The sequence below is a fragment of the Hordeum vulgare genome, chromosome 7H, assembly GCF_904849725.1.
Source record: "Hordeum vulgare subsp. vulgare chromosome 7H, MorexV3_pseudomolecules_assembly, whole genome shotgun sequence".
NCBI lineage: Eukaryota > Viridiplantae > Streptophyta > Magnoliopsida > Poales > Poaceae > Hordeum > Hordeum vulgare.
The window spans coordinates 405,739,485-405,756,887 of record NC_058524.1 but is presented as its reverse complement, the minus strand read 5'-3'; positions in this window follow the sequence as shown (position 1 = coordinate 405,756,887).

Sequence of the window (17,403 nt, the reverse complement as noted above, 5' to 3'; positions counted from 1 at the left end):
ATTCCTATGGCTTAGGATCGGGGTCCCGACATGTCATCCGTCGGTTTGAACTTGAGGGGCGACTCAGAATCTATAGTCGGCTTCTTGAGTGGTGACATGTCAGCCAGGTCAACATTGGCCCGATGGTGTTTGAGCTCTTCCGCCGCAGAGGCGACTTCCGCATAAGCCGCGTCCCCTTCTTCACATTCCTTTGCGATCCTTCTATCTCCATCAACCGTGATGGGTCCTTTAGGACCAGGCATTTTGAGATTGAGGTAGACGTAGCACGGGCGGGCCATGAAGCGGGCATAAGCCGGTCGCCCGAACAACGCATGGTATGGGCTTTTCAGCTTGACCACCTCGAAGATTAGAGCCTCCCACCTGTAATTCTGCGCAGTTCCAAAGCTACTGAGAGCCTGACCCGGCCTATGGGATAAGCCGACTTGCCCGGGATAATTCCGTGGAAAACCGTGGTCGAAGGCATCATGTCTTTCTCCAATAGATTCATCCTTTGGAAGGTGTCGAAGTATAGGATATTGATGCTGCTGCCACCATCCATTAATACCTTTGATAGGGTGTAACCCCCCACTTGGGGAGCCACGACTAATGCCAGGTCGCCCGGGTTATCTATTCTTGGCGGGTGATCCTCCCTGCTCCATGTTATGGTCTGCTCGGACTAGTGGAGATATCTGGGAATCGCTGGCTCAGTTACGCTGTACGCCCGGTGACTTACCTTTTTATCACGCCTGCAAGCATTAGTGGTGAAAACATGGTACCGCCCATTACTTAGCTGTTTGGGATTGCTGCGGAAGCCCCCATTGTCATCCTGGTCCTGTGGAGCCCCCTGTGGGGGCGGCTGCTGGAAAACTCCCGGCGGGTTGTACCGCCGCTGGTGGTGCACCGAGTACTGGCTGTCGCCTGGTTGCGGGCCTCCCTGAGCCCCCTGTTCGGGAAAGCCTCCGAAGGGGTTCTTCCTTTGGTTGGACACGGCGAGTTGGTCCTAGCGCCGGTTTGGATCTTCGTTTTGGCTGTTCTTGATTGCCTCCGCCCGAAATTCTCGCATCACGAAACAGTTTTCCCAAGAATTACTCGTCGGGCCGTCAGCCGTGGGGTGGTGCAGGCAAGGGCCCTTGAGTAACTCTTCATAGTTACGCGGCCTTTTCCCACTGAAACCTCGGTTCTTCTTTTTTCCATCATTAGCATTGGTGTTGGCGACTAAGTCCGAGGGCTCCTCCTGCGGTCTACGCTTGCCATTGGTCCCCTGATTGTGATGGTTGCGCCCCTGGAAACGGGCATGATTTTTGGACGACTCGCCCTTTTTGGGCGAGTTAACCTTGCCATCCTCGCCGGGATCCATAGTATCATCGGCCCCGGCATACCTAGTGAGGGTTTCCATTAGTTCGCCCATGTCTTGGACCTTCCGTTTGAGTCGCCCCAACTTCTGTACTAAGGGCTCGTAATCACAATTGTGCTCGAGGATGAGCACAGCTTGAGACGCCGTAATACCATCTGACGAATGAATAATTTCTGCCACCCGCCGTGACCAATGGTGGGCCGATTCGTCCGGACGCTGAACACAGTGTTGTAGATCGACAATCGTCATTGGACGTTTGCAGGTTCCCCGGAAGTTTTTGATGAAACGCTCTTTTAACTCGGCCCAGGACTGGATGGAGTTGGGAGGCAAATTTTTCAACCAGGTGCGTGCCGACCCCTCGAGCATCATCGTGAAGTATCGGGCGCAAACCGCCTCGTTTACGTCGAGCATGTCCATGGCAATCTCGTAACCCTCGATCCATGACGTTGGTTCGAGGTCTGGTGTATAATTAGGCACTTTCCTTGGTCCCTTAAAGTCTTTGGGCATCCTTTCGTTCCGAAGGGCCGGGGATAAGCATGGTACCCCAACTCGCCCTCCGCCCCCTATGAGGGGGGCCGGGGCGTCTTGGATATTCGGGAGATCTCGGCCCGGCGGGTTCCGCTCGGGCGGGTTGTCCTACGAGAAGTGTCGCGGCCCACTGTTTATGGCAGGCTGGTCCTCCGGCCTGCTCCTGGTATAGCTTGCCTGAGGGGTGGAGTGCAACCTCTCGAGGCTATGCGAGAACTGGGCGTTTTGAACCACCGCTATTTTCAACATCTCGATGGCGTTCCTTGCTTCAATCTCAGCTGGGGTGTTGCCGTGAATCAGAAGGGACTCCAGGTGGCGAGTTGCGGCAAGCACGTTATCCACCGGGTTAGAAAAGTGGCCTTGAGGGGTCCGGAAACGAGGAATTTGACCCTCAATCGGCTGAACCGGCGGGTTAGGTGGGCGGCCCGGTCCTCCTGCTGGGGCGGCTCCCATCCCGGGGGTACGGGGAGTGTCGAACAGACTGGTCGGGTTGAGGTCATGGGGCAGGCGACCCTGGTGTCTCCGCTGATGGACGGCGTCGGACGCGCGCTGCTGTCTTTCGAGCCGCCAGTTGTCAGTGTTTAATCGCATCCTTTCGGCCGTGATTTGGGCTTGTCGAGTCTCGATCCTGGCGGACTCCATCTCAGCATCCTGGTGGGCCTTTGCCACCGCCTCTCTGAGCTTTGCTAACTCTGCGTTTATCTCCTCTTGGTTCTCTGGCGTAAGGGGAGTCGCCATTAGTCTCGTGATTTCCGCCGCTAAATCCACCAGGACTGCGGATGCACTTCTGGATGTCCCGCCGGTCCCATCGCCTCCGGTAGGGTTTTGTGCGGGTTGAGTTGCCCCAACCATGTAGATGGAGATCTGGCGGCGGGTTCGATCAAGGATTTCCGGATCCATGGCCAGCGACAAGCCTCCGAGACCGTCCCCATGGAGAGACCGGATGGAATCTGAATCGCCCATGGATGACTCGTCGTCAGAGTTGACCGGGGTAACTTCCTGGGTCGCCAAGTGTTCTCGTTCCTCCGATCCCTGCGTGAACCCCACAAAGACCGGGCGAGTTAAATTCTGTGTTATGACTGGGCGGACGTACCTGGCCGGCTCGACGATATCGATGGAGATGTCCGGCTCAGGAACGGATGATCCGATCATGCCGATGAAGATGTTGATCTTGCCGAAGGGGACCATGTAGCTAGATTCAATCGAATCCGCTTCAGGTCCCCATCGCTGGTTGTCGATGTAGGTTATCCCGCGGCGGCTCCGAGTCATGAGCGCCGTCGCGTAACTCCCAAACCCTGGTAGGGCTCCCTTTGAGAACTCAACTCCACTGTGCGTAGGCCCCACGGTGGGCGCCAACTGTCATGGTTTTTTCACGGCAGATGTCCTCGTGAAAGGACTTAGTACTGGAGCCATCGCACCTTGGTGGCAACTCAAAGGTGTTAAGCGGGAGAGACACGGCGATTTACCCAGGTTCGGCCCCTCTGAAGAGGTAACAGCCTACGTCCTGCTTTGGTGTGTATTGATATGGATTCGATTACAAGGAAGGCGTAACTCGCCTAAACCTAGCACTCGATGATTTCTAACCCCCTCTCTGTCCCCCGGGACTCGCCTTTATATACAGGTCGATCCCCTAGGGTTTACAAGGATTCTTTCCTTCCTACAACTCGTGACCCCTGTGGTTTCTAAGTCGCCATCTTCCAAAGCTTGGAGACCTTCCAAGAGCCACAACCGTCATACGACCTTGATTCAGCCACAACGAGGCCCAACTAAATGTTTGGGTGAATCGCCCAATGGATGACCCGGCCCAACTAGGGCTGGTCATCCACAGGTAATATCCCCAACACTTTCTATTTCATTTTCTTCACTCTTGAGTCATAGGAACACCGTACTGTTAAAGGGGGGTCGAGGTAACACTTCGGAATGAATTTCCTCATGATGCTCAACCCAAGCCTAATCCTACCAAAAGCCTCAAGTGAGGAATATGAGAGACATGAGGACTCTCATAGTTGAAGGTCCCGACCGTTGCCGCAATTCGCGCCACTTCATCGATCTTATCCACACCAACGGTCATATTATTTAAGGGCGTTAATATCAAATCATGTCGGGATGCTCCCAGGCTATAAAGAGCCGCCCCCACAAGCATTAGCTGGTTGGCTGCTCCGTGAGAAACTTACAATTGTCATTTAGAGCAACCCAAATTCCTCAGAGTCTTGGAGAGTAAATCATCAATGAGGAAATACCCCAAACACCAAACCACAAACCAAAAACCAAGTGATTAAGCATCGCTGAAGGATATGTTCCTGTGTGGGACTGAAGCCTTTTACCTTTGGGGACTGTGGATCCTCTAGACAGTTAGGCGTCATGGTCTAGAGCAATCCAGCAGTAAATTGTGGATCGCCGGGTGACCAAGTTTGTGAGGATTTGGAAGTCTGCCCTGAAGACTTACCATGAGTGTTGGGCGAGGACTGTGTGTCCTTAGCTCAAGGATAATACGGTAGGGACTGTGTGTCCCGGGACTGTGTGACTTTTGGTTTGAATACCAAGCCACTCCAAACCAGATGTAGAACTGTCACAACAGTTGGAACTAGGTCATCAACCAATGTCTTCACTATGATACGGGTTCTATTTCTTCAACTCTTTCAATTCCTCAATATTGTATGTTGAAGATTTTCATTGACACTATTTGAGGAATTTGCTGAAGACTTTCTATGAAATTCCTCGGGCCCAATTTTTTTACGCGAGTTAATCCTCACCTGTTTTTTGTGTGCCTGCGTACTATGCAAACTGCTTTTCATATTCCTCATCTTGAAAACTGTTGTAGTGATACTTTGCACCCCTAATCCTTTGTTGTTTCCACTGCAAGTTAGTCATCAGTGAGGAATTTCCTCAAAAGTAATTTCCTCAGTGATGAAATTCTAAAAATCTCCTATTCACCCCCCCTCTAGTCGATATAAGGCACTTTCAATTCGTATCAGAGCAAGGTACTCCCTTGTTCTATGTGAATTTGGTTTAACCACCTGGAGTTTTAGTTATGTCGACTGCAGGCATGATCAAGGTTACTACAGGATGTCCTACTTTCGAAGGAAAGGACTTTCCCTTCTGGAAGACCAAGATGCAGATGCATCTACAAGCTATTGACAATGATCTCTGGTATATTGTGGAACATGGTGTTCCTCTCATCACTGCTACTATCTCAGCCGCTGATTTGAAGAAATTCAAGCAACTTGATTCTCAAGTGAAGAATATAATTTGTGGCCATCTAAGGAAAGGTCAGTATGGCAGAGCAAGTGCTTTGGGCTCAGCAAAACTAATCTAGGAAAGGTTGTCCAAAGTAAATGAAGGAGTATCAACCCAGCGTGTTTCTCTTGTTGATGTTCTTCGCAATCTCTTCAATCCCTTCAAGAGGCTTGACAATGAAAGATGCCAAGATACCTTTGATCACCTCACAGACATATCAAATGAACTGCAAGCACTGGGTGCTCGAGACATTACTGACCATGAAGTTGTGAAGAAACTGCTAAGATCTTTGGATTCATCATTTGATACTTTGGTTCTAATGATTCAAGAAAGACCAGACTACATGATGCTTGATCGTGCTGATATACTCGAAAGACTTAATACTCATGAATTCCAACAGGAAGAAAAGATAGATCTATCTGGACCAAGCTGCTCTAGACCTCGTGCACTGAAGGCCAAAGCAATTTCCTCATCTGAAGAAGAAGACTCGGATTGCAGCATTGGTGATCCTAAAGAACTTGGACATGAGCTAGCAATGCTCGTGAGGAAATTCTAGAAGTTTACAAGACGTGGCCAGTTTGGTAAATCTTCAAGAAGAGATATGAGGAAATCAGAATCTTCATCCGAGGACTACAAGAAAAGAACCTGCCACAAATGCAAGAAATTAGGTCACTACATTGTTGATTGTCCTCGTTGGGTGAAGGAATCAAAGAAGAAGAAATACAAGGATGAAAGTTCTGATGACTCGAACAAAAAGAAGAAATCTTCAAAATCCTCATCCTCAAAGTCCTCATCGCACAAGAAGACTAGTTTCAGAAAAGCTCGGGCACTAATTAGCAAGGAAATGGATTCTAAGGCAAAATCTGAGGAATGTGATGTAGAGGAGGGTTCTGAAGAAGACTCGGAATCTGGATAGGCTAGTCTTGCACTAGCAACCACATTCGTCAGCAAGTCAATCTTCAACCTTGAAGAAAATGACAACACCATCCACACTGATGACTATGCTGATGACTTCGCTCCAACCTATTGCTTCATGGCAAAAGGTTCAAAGGTACCGAATGATGCTTCCTCCTCCGATTCAAGTGATTGTGAACCTGATGATTTTAAAAAACCCAGTTACAGTAAACTTGATATCATTGCAACTAAACAACAAACTGCCCTTGAAAAGCTTCAGAAACTGCTAGATAAAAGCGATGACTTGTTTAATGATGAAATGAATCTTACCCAAATCCTCACTGAAGACATGAGAAGTCTTTAGTCTAGATTTCATAATCTTCAAGATCGTCATGGCACACTCCTCCCTGATCATGAGAAACTTTCCTATGAATTTCTTCAAAGGAAACTTGATCTTGAGAAGCTGAGGATTTCTCATGATGATCTTCGTATGAAAAATGATTCATTACTCGCTCAACAGATCAGTACCGCTCAGGCTGAATTCATTCCTCCATGTCTTAAATGCCTCGAACGTGAAACTGCTAATTCTTCACCAGAATCATCAAATGCTTCTATTGCTACAAATTCTTCAACTGCTCCTGTGGTATCAAATTCCTCACTTGAGGAAACCACAAATGTCACTGATGAAAATGCATGGCTGAAGGAATTGTATGTGATAGGCATGTACAAAAGTCTCATAGGGCACCAAACCCTTTGCGATGTGCCCAAAAAGAAGATTTTGAACAGGAACCCAAGGAAAGAAGGAATTGCCTTTGAGAGGAAATTGAATGCTAATGCATCATACTGGAAACATGAGCAGTATCCCAAAACCTCATGGGTTGCTGCTAAAGGGCCTCGTGTTGATCCATCCAATCTAATTGGCTTTGCATGTGAATTATCCTATTCCTGAGATGAGTCATTTGACTCCAACTATGAACTATTCAAAAATCAATCTGGTGAAGTATTTGCTCGATATGTTGGAACTAACTGCAGGAATGGACCACCCGTGAGGAAAATCTGGGTTCCCAAAAGTTGTCTTGAAAATCTTTAGGTGAATGTCCTCATGACACCACCTATGAAGAATCTGAACCCCAGATCAAATTCCTGAGGAGGACCAAAGTCTTCAAGAGAATCAAAATCCTCAACTGGTCAAAACTATGCTCATACCCGTGCTAATGCTTCAAATATGCAAGGAAATTACAAGGGACATGAATATGAGTATTACTCTTCAAATCATTATGTTCATAAATACTCAAAGAATTTCTCTGCTTATTCATTTGAGTAATCTAACCCTCCTACTATGAAGAGAAGTGCATTAGCTTCAGTGCCCCCTTTCTCATATGGAGCTCGCAGGATGATGAACTCTTTACCACCCCTTCAGATGTGGGTGGTGAATAAATTGAACTAATCACTTCTGCAGGAAAGGTCTCCAGATGAAAATCATCATATGAAGAATTTGCTGGAGACCTGAGGAAAATTCTTGATAGGATGCAAGCAAACATTGCTGAAATGAAAAACATTTCACACGTCCTCATAATTACTGTTTATGATGAATTTCCTATCTGATGAAATTGATATCATATTCTTCAAGTCTGAAGCATATGAGATGGTAAGTTGTACTAATTCATCTGCAGGATGACAAACCCAAGAATACTGAGTGGATTCTTGATAGTGGCTGCACACACCACATGACTGGTGACAAAAGCTTGCTGATGAATATGCCACTGACTCCATCACCCCTGAAGCAAATCACTTATGCTGACAAAGGTAAAAGCAAGGTATTGGGACTTGGCAAGGTGGCTATTTGCATGGGCAGGCATATGGACAAAGTGATGCTTTTTGAATCCCTTGGGTTTAACCTCATGTCAGTCTCAATGCTTTGTGATCTTGATATGGTTGTTATCTTTGGAAAATATAGATGTGTTGTCATCATGGAATCTGACAGATCCAAAGTCTTCGAAGGTGTTAGAAGAGGGGATTTTTACATTGTTGATTTCTCTATAGGTCCTCAACCAGCCGAATGTTTACTAGCAAAAACCTCACAAGGGTGGCTATGGCATCGAAGACTTGGTCATGCAGGCATGAGGAATTTGCACACGCTGGCGAAGAAGAGCATGTCAATGGCATAGAATCAGTCAAATTCCTCAAGGACCACCTCTGCGGTGCTTGTGAGTCTGGAAAAATGACCAGATCCAAACACCCCTCGAATACTATCATGACCACTACTCGTCCATTTGAATTGCTTCACATGGATCTATTTGGACCTACTCATTATGCCACTCTAACAAATGTTGCATATTTATATGGCTTTGTCATAGTTCATGATTATTCCAGATACACTTGGGTGCATATCATTCTGTATAAAACTGAAGTGTAGGAAGTCTTCCAACGTTTTCCTCAAGGGCCTCGACAAACTTCGGGGTCAAGATCAAACACATCAGGAGTGATAATGGAACAGAATTCAAAAACACTGGTCTTGATAATTATCTTGATGAACTTGGTATTACTCACAATTGTCAACTCCTTATACTACTCACCAGAATGGCGTCGTCGAAAGAAAGAACAGGACTCTAGTTGAGATGGCATGAACCATGCTTGAAGAATATCAAACTCCTCGTCGTTTCTACCTGAAGCAATCAACACTGCTTGCCATATCATCAACAGGGTATATCTTCACAAATTACTCAAGAAAACCTCATATGAACTCCTCACTGACAAGAAACCCAATGTAAGTTATTTCAAAGTCTTCGGTGCAAAATGTTGGATTAGAGATCCTCAACATAGCTCAAAGCTTGCACCTAAGGCATATGAGGGTTTTATGCTTGGTTATGGAAAGGACTCGCACACCTACAGAGTCTTCAACACCTATCACAACAAGGTTGTTGAGACTGTAGACGTGCGGTTCGATGAAACTAATGGCTCGCAAAGAGAGCAATTGCCTCCTGGTCCAGATAAGCTATCTCCCGAGGAAGCAATAAAGCTCAAAGCTACTGAACACATTGTTCCTACTGAGGAAATTGCTGCAGAAATTACTCCTTGCACTTATGAAAATCAAGAAGATGCTCCACAACAACTTCCTCAACCCAGACGAAATCCTCAACCAACCCATCCGAGGATTGCAAATGAAGTAGAACTTGACAAAATCCTCGATGACATCAACTCCCTAGGTCCTCTCACTCGCTCAAAAGCTTCGCACGTAGTTAACTTTTGTGGGCATTCTTCCTTTGTGTCTATCACAGAACCTTCAAAAGTTGCTGAGGCTTTTATGGAACCGGAGTGGATTCAAGCCATGCAAGATGGAGTTCTTCAATTCAAGCTAAATGACGTGTGAGAGCTCATAAAACGACCAGATCCTCGCAAACACAATATCATCGGCACCAAGTGGATTTTCCAAAACAAGCAAGATGATGATTGTCAAGTGCTGAGGAATAAGGCACGACTTGTAGCCCAAGATTACACACAGGTTGAAGGAATTGACTTCGATGAAACTTATGCTCCTGTTGCTAGACTTGAAGTTATTCGAATACTACTTGCTTACGCTAATCATATAACATTAACTTATATCAAATGGATGTGAAAAGTGCATTCCTCAATGGTAAGCTTGAGGAAGAAGTATATGTTGCTCAGCCCCCAGGTTTTGAGGATCCAAAGAATCCACACAAAGTCTTCAGACTCAAAAAGGCGCTTTATTGTCTCAAGCAAGCCCCTCGGGCATGGTACGATACATTGAAGGAATTTCTCATGAAGAAAGGCTTCAAACCTGGTTCACTCGATCCAAATCTTTTCTCAAAATCCTATGACAATGAACTATTTGTGTGCCAGATATATGTCGATGACATCATATTTGGCTGTACTGACAAACGTTACAGTGATGAATTTGCTTACATTATGAGTGAAGAATATCAGATGTATATGATGGGGTATCTGAAATTCTTCTTAGGTCTTCAAATTCATCAACAATGCAATGGGATCTTCATATCACACGGGAAATACCTCAAGGATGTTCTGAGGAAATTTGACATGCATGAATGCAAAGGCGCCAAGACTCCCATGCCTACCAACGGCCACCTATGCACTGACAAAAATGGTAAAGAATTCGATCAGGAGGTATATTGCTTCATGATTGGATCTTTACTGTATTTGTGTGCATCTAGGATAATGCTTAGTGTTTGCAGGTGTGCACATTTTCAAGAAAAACCAAAGGAATCACACCATAAGGCTGTGAAGCATATTCTTCGATACTTAGCTCACACACCAACACTAGGATTATGGTAACCCCAAGGGCTCGAATCTTCATCTTGTGGGATATTCTGATTCTGACTATGCTGGTGACTGTGTGGATCGCAAGTCAACTTCTCACACTTGCCATTTCCTCGGAAGATCATTAGTCTGCTGGTCCTCAAAGAAGCAGAACTGTGTTTCTCTCTCTACTGCTGAAGCTGAGTACATCGCTGTTGTATCATGTTGTGCTCAATTGCTATGGATGAAGCAAACCCTCAAGGACTACGACATCAACATGAAGAATGTGCCTCTCTACTGCAACAATGAGAGTGCAATCAAGATTGCATACAACCCAGTACAACACTCGAAGACTACGCACATCCAGATTCGTCATCATTTTCTTCGGGACCATGTCCTCAAGGGCAATATCATCATCGACCATGTGAAGACTGACGATCAACTAGCTGATATCTTCACTAAGCCCTTGGATGAGAAAAGGTTTTGCAAGTTGCAGTGTGAGCTAAATATCTTAGAATCGTCAAATGTTTTGTAAAAATATGCACACATCCTAACACTTATGCAAAATTGATGACTTAGATGTGCAACACACGAAGAATCGATTTTCTTAAACCAATGAAGAATATCACTCTTAGTGTGAGGAAATTAATGAAGAATTTGGTTCTCAAGGCCCTACGACAATTGTATGCGGCGCCTGAAATCATCATTCTTATACGGTGGGTCACGCCACCACCCAACTTTGAAATTCTTCAAGTTGAATTTCTTCAAAGTTGTTTTTCCTCAAAGTTGATTTTCTTGAAAGTTTTTGTTCTTCAAAGATGTTTTTCCTCAAAGCTGATTTTCTTCCAAAATGTAATTCATCAACCTGACGGTTTGTCACAAAATCCTCAAGTTACTCAAAATCTTGAAAACACTTGATCATTTACATTTGCCTAGATATATATAGACTGTCATTTCAAAGTCCTCAACATCATTCACTTATAGCTATTTATTCAATTTGATATTTCATCTAAGTGAATGTGATCGGACCCTACTCCCCCCTATGCTTTACTCACCCAGTCTATTCAATTGTTCATGTGCGTTCTACTTGGAACTTTGTTCAAAATCCTCACTGCGTCTTTGTTAGTTGATGATTTTGCAACAAAATCCTCAAAAATGATTTTATATTGTTACACAGTAACCGAACCCCACTTCCCACGATCAGATAAGCACGACCTCCACCGCTTTAAACTCTGGCTACACGTGTCATGCGGAGACGAAGAGGCATGGGCAGTTTGATCCGAAAGAATCGGCCGGACAGTTTTCACCTGAGCTATAAATATGCCCTTACCCCTTCGGTCAAAACTCTTTGTTCCTTCTCGACCTTCTCTCCGCCACAGCAAAGACCTAGCGCCACCGCTAGAAGCTTCATCGCCGGCGAGGAACAGCTTCATTGCCTCGACCTCTCCGTCGCCGAACTCACCCCACAGCCGGAACATCTTTGTCTGCCGCCGCCGTAGCCGTCTTGTGCCGCCAAGTTAGGGCGCAGTGGACTCGCACCGCAGAGCATCTACTGTTGCTTCTTCTGTTCTTCGTGCTTGCTATATAGGGTAAATAAAATATTATTTTTATTGTCACTCTCGATCTACTATTTTAACTTAGATTCATGAAATCTGTTTTTCCTTAGTATCTATGAATCTCTATTCCTCAAATACTGCGTATTCCTCAAATACTTGATGAATTCACTAAGGAACTTTCACGTGATTCCTCAATTGTGCAAATTTTCGAATCTGTACAACTCTCGAACCCAAGATCAGAGTGCTTAGACAAATTCCTCAACCCACTGGTCAAATTCCTCAACTTTAAATTTTTTCAATTTCTTCAAATCTGAGAACGCATATGACCTCTCCAAATTTCTCGCACCTATACTCTGTTCACAGGTACAAAATGTCAGCTGATGAATCTCTAGGTTCTCATCAACTTAACTCATTTGGAGTGTTCCTTGAAGAAAATCTGCTAGTGTCATCAGAATCCTCAAGAGTTCAAATTCCTCAGCAAAAGCCTCAGCTGAAGAAAATGGAAGATGACAGGAAGCAAAAGGGTGGCAAGAAACTGGAACAGAACACTGCAACCGATATCCCTGAGGATATATACCTAGACTATTGCACGCGAGATGAGCAAGAGCCAATGCCTAAGAGGAAAATCAGGCTCCAAAATATAGAACGCGGGTGGGCTAAGGAGTGGAAGGAATACCGCTTCGTCACTCCTAAGTACGCGAAGAAATTCGCCCTTAAGCCACCTGGCAAGAGGACTCCTCTCGAGGATCATCAGGTTGCACATCCTTCAAGCCTCAAGACTATTCATGATTATCCTGAGGAAAAAGACCAACACTTGTCAAAGCTTCAGAAGAAAGCAGAAGCAGCAGTGAGGAAATTCAACGAAGATTTTGTTGCTGCCACCGCAACCACCTCCTGTGTTGCTAAAGCTTCAGGCACGACTATTCCTCAAGTGAAACATGTGCCACAGAAACCAAAAGCTTCAAAGCCTAAAGAGCAATTGCTTCAGAAGGCTGCGCCTGCGCCTGCGCCAAAACCCTCAATAGCCACACATGCATCAAAGCCTGCTCCCAAGCAGATTGTCAAGCATCAACCAACACACTCCAGTTCCTCTGTGCCTTCTGCCAAAAGTTCCAAGAGAAAGTCTTCACCTACACCTCTGAAGACTAAAATGATTGCTGGAAGAGGCATCAGACCCAGCCCAAGCAAAGTCATCAAAGTCCCTTCTGCATCAGAAGGAAGTGATGAATATGATGATGAAACACTTCAAGCCATCATCAGAAACAAGCAGGAATGCGTCGCACAAGCTTCACGCAACGCCATTCCTCTTGCCATGGATCCAAAGGTCCTGTTGGACTTCATCAATGTCTGGTATGATGATCCTAACACACCCATTGATGACTTGAAGCTTCCCCCGGGTATCAGCCATATGGTGGCCACATTCATCAATGAGGCCAAGTGGAAGGAGACGCAAGCCAAACAAGCAAAGGCTGCAAAGCTGAAGAAGGAGAAATTCCTCAGACAGAATCTCCTCAACCTGACGCCTGATGCTCTTGTTTGGACCTAGGCAGAACTGAAACTTTGACACACAAGTGTATGAAACTATCGGATCGTCAAAGTCTCAAGACCAATTTCATCAAGTTTGCTACCAATGCAGTTGATGAATACAACAAGAAGGCTGCACCTCCAGCAAAACCTCAGCAGCTTGAGCAGTCTGAGCCCAGCTATTCTATTTAGCTCACAGAGGAAGATGAAGAAGAAGCAACCCCTACTGAGGAAATACCTCAAGAAGCCCGCCAAGAATCCTCATGCATCTTCTTCATCAGCCAAGAAGTGAAAGTCTCCTAGGGGCGTTAGTCCTCACTTTTGTTCCTTTTTGTCACTTGATGACAAAGGGGGAGAAATCTGAGAGTTAGTCTTCATGCGGGATATATTTTGGGGCTTATGAACTTTATTAAGTTACAAACTCTTGGTTCTTCTGAAGTGTTTTGTGTAATGAGTTCTAACTTAAGCCCGATGGTACTCTAACGCTTTTGAACATTTTTCTTTGCATGCTTATTCCTCAAAATATTAGTGCACGCTTGCTGAAACTTGTGAGATACCATTTGCCATCATGCATTCTCAAATTCTTCATATTATATGTCATATGTGTGCATGATTTACAAGACTCGGGGGGGAGATCTCCATGATATAAATCATCAATGTGCATTTGTTGTGAAAAGCAAAATCCTCACGATAAGCACATCTTCATGGGGAGTCTCTCTGTATCTTGATTTAAAATTCCTCAAATGAGTATTTACACTTCATATTTTTATCCCCGTTGAAGACTTAACCTAATTGTCATCAACCACCAAAAGGGGGAGATTGTAAGTGCATCTAGTGCCCCTTAGTGATTTTGGTGGTTTGAAGACTTATAGGTTAAGTATCTAATATGTTCATTAATGTACACAAGATCTATAAGTAGATGAGGAGTTTGAAATATTCGATGAATATCGACCCCTAACAATTTATATCTTCAGCTAAAGAAATTGGTCTTCTGCTGAAGACTTTGATCGTGAAGAAATTGCGATGAAATTGATATTCATCATGAAGATACTGAAGATGAGGAATTCGGTGTGTCCTGAAGAAAATCAATCCGAAGACTTTGAAGCGTGAAGATTTATTCTTTCTGTTTCATTTTCTTCACTCTTGAGTCATAGGAACACCATACTGTTAAAGGGGGTCAAGGTAACACTTCCGAATGGATTTCCTCATGATGCTCAACCCAAGCCTAATCCTACCAAAAGCCTCAAGTGAGGAATATGAGAGACATGAGGAGTCTCACAGTGGAAGGTCCCGACCTTTGACGCAATTCGCACCACATCACCGATCTTATCCACACCAACGGTCATATTTTTTAAGAGCATTAATGTCAAATCATGTTGGGATGCTCCCAGGCTATAAATAGCCGCCCCCACAACCATTAGCTGGTTGGTTGCTCCGTGAGAAACTGACACTTGTCATTTAGAGCAACCCAAATTCCTCAGACTCTTCGAGAGTAAATCATCAGTGAGGAAATACCCCAAACACCAAACCACAAACCCAAAACCAAGTGATTGAGCATCACTGAAGAATTTGTTTCTGTGTGGGACTGAAGCCTTTTATCTTTGAGGACTGTGCATCCTCCACACGGTTAGCCGTCATGGTCTAGAGCAATCCAGCAGTCAATTGTGGATCGCCGGGTGACCAAGTTTGTGAGGGTTTGGAAGTATGCCCTGAAGACTTACCACGAGTGTTGGGCGAGGACTGTGTGTCCTTAGCTCAAGGAGAATACTGTAGGGACTGTATGTCCCGGGACTGTGTGTCTTTTGGTTTGAATACCAAGCCGCTCCAAACCAGATGTACAACAGTCATAGCAGTTGGAACTGTGTCATCAACCAATGTCTTCACTGTGATACGGGTTCTATTTCTTCAACTCTTTGAATTCCTCAATATTGTATGTTGAAGATTTTCATTGTCACTGTTTGAAGAATTTGCTGAAGACTTTCTCTGAAATTCCTCAACCCCAAATTCTTCATGCGAGTTAATCCTCACCTGTTTTCTCTGTGCGTGCGTACTATGCAAACTGCTTTTCATATTCCTCATCTTGAAAACTGTTGTAGTGATACTTTGCACCCCTGATCCTTTGTTGTTTCCGCTACAAGTTAGTCATGAGTGAAGAATTTCGTCAAAAGGAATTTCCTTAGTGATGAAATTCTAAAAATCTCCTATTCACCCCCTCTAGTCGAGATAACACACTTTCACAAACCCACCAAAGAGTGCATCCAGATGCAAGGATCTAAGGTCCGCACTCAAAACAAATCCTTTCACAAAACCAACAAAAACTAAAAAATAAAATGCAATGGTGGACGTGAAAGAAAACAGGATATCAATTAGAGATGTAACTTCTCTTATGTGTAAAAGATTCTAGGTAGGAGACAATCATGATGATATATATCCACAAAGAAGTATGTACACACGAAATTGTTACAAGAAGGAACAAACAAGATATCTAAAAGGAAGTCATAAATATACCAATAAGATCTTTGCTTGAAAGCATAGCACATGGCCAAATATTTTCTTGTTTTCCATAAATGAACTTCCAACTCACGAACATCAAAGACATCACAACTAGCAATGAGACATCATCGTTGGGATGTTTTCACAAACGAAACAAGTATGACAAGCACGAATCAAGAAATTCATGCCATGATGCAACCTACGGAAGTTTGAATGCAAGAAATGTATGCATGAGGTAGATACTTGTTACCGAGATAGCATTGCATTGAAGTAGTAGATAATCGTCTGTTGATCATCCTAACTTGGCTCCAATAAGCACATGGTGTCAACGCCTTCCTTGAAGGTGAGCTGACCATCCAATGCATCTCCAATTGTTCCTAGAGCAACAACACAAATAAATGGTGCCCAAACTGATTGGAACCAAAGAGTTAGAAAACCAACAGTCCGTAGGGCAAACTCCACATAAGTATGTGCAAATAGATATTACATTTAATTGCATGCACACTTTATCCAATTTATGACATGCTGGAGTTTCCCCTATATATTGGGTCAAAGAAAGAAAGCATGCCAAAGAATGTACATATAGTAAATATACATGCTCACAGTTTACAAGAATCAAATCAACACATAGTTGATAAGACACCAAAAGACAAGGTATCAAGTGAGAATAAAATACCAAAAAAAAATATTATCACTTGAAGGATATCAATTAAAATATACATCAATGAGTGTGGTATCCATTGACACATTCCAAATAAAAAGAAACAAGATATCAATTGAAGGAAAAGAAACACGAGGTATCTAGTTCCCTAAAGAGAGCAAGGTTCCAAACAAACCAAACCCTCGACAAATTTTCATGATGGCACAAAGCACCATAAAGAGCAAGACTTGCCTCCCTAAAAGCACAATATGTTCCCTTGGTGGTTTTGATAATTCATGACAACATACAGTGTCTCTTGGACTAAAACTTTTACCTAGTATATTTCAAGTATAGTCTATAGAGAGCTTTGTCTATAGGATTGAGTGGAGAAGCCCCTTGATGAAGGAAGGAATAGGATTGGCGCAAGCTTCAAGCAAGAAGACTCTACATTTTATATTTTTGGGAAATCACTTTGAGTCCATAGGAAAGCTAATACTATTACAAGGAGATGATGTATTATGATGAATTAGTTGCGCAAGTGCTTAGAGTTAGTGTGACAGCCCGAGACCGACGCCCCAGAAGATTCCCCTTTATTTCCGTTTCCGCCGGTAATTAGTTTTATTTGTTACATCTTCATTTAGTTTGCATCATCGCATCATGCATCATCTCGATCTTCTCTGGTGTGATTGCTTCCCGTGTTGTGTTCATTTGTTTTTCCCTCTTCTTCTAGCCACTCCTTGATACTCTCTGATTTCCCTTTGCTTTCATCTATTTGAGCTGCAGATGTAGATGCTCAAATATATGTTTCTGTTGAGCCCATAAATTATATCTATAGTATAGGGTCACCATCTAATATCTCAGTCCAATTGGGGTTGGTTTGGTTATGAATTGAATTTAGGCAAGTTTGATTTAATTCAAAA